Raw genomic sequence first — 4,914 nt, 5'->3', positions numbered from 1 at the left:
ATTTTATTCAGAATTTTTGCATCTATGTTCTTAAGAGATATTGGCCTATAGTTTTCTATTTTGGTGGTGTACTTTTCTGACTTTGGTATCAAGGTTATGTTTGCTTCATAGAATGAGTCTGGGAGAATTCCATCTTTTTCTATTTTCTGAAATAGTTTATGTAGAATTTGTGACAGTTCTTTTCTGAATGTTTGATAAAATTCACTTGTAAAACTATCTGGTCCAGGGCTTTTTTTGATTGGAAGTTGTTTTATTACCTTTTCAATTTCTTTTTTTGTAATGTTGCTGTTCAGATGTTCAGTTTCAGCTTGTGTCAGTTTAGGTAGGTTGTGCATTTCTAAGTATTTTTCCATATCCTCTGGGTTTTCATATTTGTTTGAGTATTATTGTTGTTGTTGTTGTTATATGCCATCTAGTCACTTGCAACAACCCTAAACTCTGTTCTGTCCTGTGCCAATCTCATTGTCTCCGACACACATCCCGATTACCCCAGTCACCAAATCAATCCATCTTCTAGAGGGCCTTCCCTTCCTGTGCCTGCCCTCCACCATCCCAAGCATGTCCTTCTCCAAGGACCCGTCTCTCCTTACGACATGACCAAAGTACATCAGACAAAGCCTCAGGATCCTTGCCTCTGAGGAGCAGTCTGGTTTAACCCTCTCCAAGATGAATCTGTTTGTTTTTTTAACAGTCCATGGTACCCTCAAAACACTTCTCCAACACCAAAGCTCAAAGGCATCAATTCTCCTTCTATCCTCTCTAGGCATTGTTCAACTCTCTGACGCATAACATGTGATTGCAAAGACCATGGCCTGTATCAGACACACCTTCGTCTCCAGAGAGACACCGTTGCTCTTCAGTACTTTAGAGAGGTCCCTAACAGCAGACTTTCCCATGGCAATACGTCTTTTAATTTCCTGGCTGCTGGTGCCAAGAGTGTTGATTGTGGAGCCAAGCAGACTAAAGCTGTGAACAATCTCAATCTCTTCACCATCCATCCTGATGCTGCCAATTGGTCCAGTGTTGAGAATCTTTGTCTTCTTGACATTGAGCCTCAACCCATATTAAAGGCTGCAGTCCTTGACCCTCTTCAGCAAGCGCTTCAGGTCCTCCTCAGTTTCAGCAAGCAGGGTTGTGTCATCTGCATAATGCAGATTGTTGATAGATTTTCCACCAATCCTGATGCCGCATTTCTCCTCATAGAGCCCAGCCTCCTGGATGATCTGTTCTGCATACAGGTCAAAATGGTATGGAGACAGGACACATCCCTAGCATATGCCCTTGCCAATTTTGAACCACGCAGTGTTTCCTTGCTCTGTTCTGATGACTGCCTCTTGATTCAAGTATAGGTTTCGCATTAGCACGATCAAGTGTTCTGGGATTCCCATTCTCAGAGTCAGAGTTTGTTATGTGTTTGAGTATAGTTTTTTATAATATTCTAATGTTGTTGTTGTTATGTGCCGTCGAGTCGTTTACGACTCATAGTGACCCTATGTACAACAGCCCTAAACCCTGCTCTATCCTGTGCCAATCGCACTGCCTCCGACACACCCATCCCCATTACCCCAGTCACTGAATCAATCCACCTCATAGAGGGTCTTCTCCTCCTGTGCTGTCCCTCCACCCTCCCAAGCACGATGTCCCTCTTCAAGGACCTGTCCCTCCTTACAACATGTCCAAAGTATGTCAGACTTTAGTTTTTTATTTTAATTGGTTCTTTTGAGATGTTGCCTGATTCATCTCTTATTCGGATTATTTGTGTCCATTGTCCAATTTTCAGAAGCATAACAAGTAATTGAGAAGACCTTGGCTTGGATCAGGTGCACCCTAGGCTTTAACATGATATTGTTGCTCTTTAGTTCTCTAGAGAGGTTCCTGACAACAGATTTTCCCAGTGCAATTTGTCTTTTGTAGGGAAGTCTCCATTACCTCCCTAGAGCTTGCCTGCCTTATCTCCTATTGTCGTTCTGGGACTGTTGTGTAAAGGGCCAGATGGTAAACTTTTGTGGCTTTGAGAGTACTCCGGTCTCTGTTATAGTTACTCAACTCTGCCCTCAGAGCAAGAGCAGCTACCCAGAGATGACATATGATGAACGAATGGGCATGTTGGGATGAATCGTCACTCATGGACATAAAAACTAGATTTTCATATAGTTTTTAACAAGGTGTTCTTTAGAGGCATGGATGGCGAGACTTTGTCTTACATTCTTTGGATGTGTTTCCAGGAGACATTAGTTCTTGGAAAAGGACACCATACTTGGCAAAGGAGCGAGTCAAAGAAGGAGAGGAAGACTTTCAATGAGGCGTACTGACATGGTGACTTAACAGTAAACTCAGTAGAGAATGTGAGGACGGCACAGGATTGCGCAGGGTGTCGATCTGTTGTACACAGTGTCACCATGAGTTAGAATCCATTTAAAAGTATCTCACAATAGGGAGCGATAGGGACTTCTGGTGACTTAGTGCTAAGAAGCTGCGCTGCCATCCATCAGCTGCTTTGTGGGAGAAGGATGGTCAATCTCCTCCCTTCTGATTAACTAACTGCCTCTGAAAACTTGCTGGAGGATCAGCTCTGTGTTGGTTCTGACTTGACAGTTTTCAACAACAGTGGCCTAGTTGTAAGGAGTTGTGCTGCCAATACAAAGGCACACAGTACGAATCCACCATCTGCTCTGTGGGAGAAAGATGGGCAATCTCCTCCCGTGCAATTTATAGCCTCTGAAAACCTGACAGAGGATCGGCTATGAATGGGTTCTGACTCAGCAGCCCACACCAACACCACCACCACCAAAATGTAAAAATTGTTCCTGGGCTCCCAGTTGGGCTTAACAGGGCTTGTGCTACATGGCTCACATCTCCTCCTGTGTGCCCGGGTGACCCCTGCCTTGACCCTAGTACCAAGTCCTGATCTCACCTTGGCTTAGGTCCCAGTCTCCACCGGCTCACAATTTGGACGCATTAAATTGATCTGGCACCAAGAGCTTGTGATTCAGTGGTCTGCTGATCAAGCCATCCACCCACATTGAGTGCAATGCCAAGTCCCTCAACAAGTTCATTCTAAGGCACCTCTGGAGCCAACAAAAAGATGAGCCGACCCAGTGCAGAATTGCAGAATGAGGACTGCCTGCTTGATCACTCTCATATTCTGTTCTGTCCTGTCCTGTCCTATCCTATCCTATCCTATCCTATTTTTTTTCTGGTGATTTTGTTGCCTTTTAAGGAAATGACAGAGAAGGCTGAAGGCCAGAAGGAAGAGGGCAGAACAGGAAGCTGGTACAAATGAAGGGATGAAGGAAGTAGCAAAGAGCCAACGATTGGATCCTGTTGTCCTTAAGGAGGACTTAAAGTGCTTGCTGCAGAAGGTCAAAGACTACAGCCTTCAATGTGGATTACATCTCAACATCAAGGAAACAAATCCTCACCGCTGGGCCCACAGTCAACATCATGACAGATGGAGAAAAGATTGAAGTTGTCAATGATTTAATCTTGCTTGGATCCACAATCAACACTCGGTATCAGCAGTTAAGAAATCAAGAGACATGTTACACTGGAAAAACCTGCTGTCAAGAACGGCTCCAAGGTGCCAAGGAGCAACAATGTCAGTTTTAAGACTAAGGCGCACCTGATCCAAGCTATGATCTTTTCAATTACTTGCTGTGCATCTGAAAATAGAACAATGACCAAGGAGGACAGAAGAATTGATGCTTTTGAGTTGTAGTTCTGGAAAAGAGTGCTGAATATATCTCCCGCTCAATCGTCTCAAAGTGATCAAAAGAATGCAGTAATGGCATCTATTCTGTTTAATATCAGGCATGCATCTCTACCTGAGACTGCTGTTAGTTTTTTAGTGGCCTAAATCTTTGACTAATTTAGGGACATCTTGTAACTTTTTTTATATGAGAAAAGTTAGCTTCTTCCTTGTGACAGTCTAATGATGAGAATTATGTTCACTGGCTTGAATTTCTTTATAACTAAATGTCCCTAGACCCTTAAGTTGTCAGTAAGCTTCCAGAGACCATTATTTTAAATAGGTCGCTCAGTAACTCATAGTTTGGTGGAGGAAGATAATCTAGAAAGCTGAAGTGTACAGTCTTTGAATGCTCCATGGACTTCTCCACAGCAATGAGAGTTGTACACAAGATCAGAGTATCTACAGTTACAATTCGAAAGTAACTCCCCCCGCACCACCTGACTCTCTTTCTGACACAAATATGTCTTTCAGTCTCCCCAGAAATCAGAAATGACAAATCTGTCAAATAAATGACAGATTTGCAACCTATGTGGTCCCATTATTAAATTATAGAAGGCAGTTATATTTTCAAATGACGAAAAGCAGTTTCTAAAAAAAAAAAAAAAAAAAGCAGTTTCTAGGACTTTGGGGAAAGCACAGTCCTATATACAGTAATACGCACCTGGAAGAGTTTGCTATTAATTTGTCAGTTATTTTTGTAAGATTAGCATTTTAAAAACATAACCACACGCACACCATGTTTATTACAGCTTTGTTCAAAATAGCAAGGAGTTGGAAACAACCCAGGTGCCCATCAATAAATGAATGGATAGAGAAGCTGTGGAATACTATGCTGCATAGAAAAACAAGGAACTCATGCAATATTATTCAAAATGGGTGACCCAGGAGGACATTATGCTGAGTGAAATATCTCAGTCGCGAAAGGACAAATACTGCATGGTGCCACTGTTGTAGAATGGGACTGATATCAGGGTTGGGTTAAGATTGAGAAAACCTGGATAAATTATGTATACTGCATTGAGACAGATGAGGGAGAGAATAATTTAAAAGCGATATATGATAGGGTATTATAGTTATCACAAGAGTCCAGAATTAAGGGTGCATAGTAGAATATACCTGGGGTGGTGGGAGGGGTGCAGGGGGGGATTGTATACCAAAGAATT

Source organism: Elephantulus edwardii, unplaced genomic scaffold, assembly GCF_000299155.1.
Source record: "Elephantulus edwardii isolate Elephantulus edwardi_28Jun2011 unplaced genomic scaffold, EleEdw1.0 scaffold00151, whole genome shotgun sequence".
NCBI classification, from domain to species: Eukaryota; Metazoa; Chordata; class Mammalia; order Macroscelidea; family Macroscelididae; genus Elephantulus; species Elephantulus edwardii.
This window is presented reverse-complemented; position numbering follows the sequence as displayed.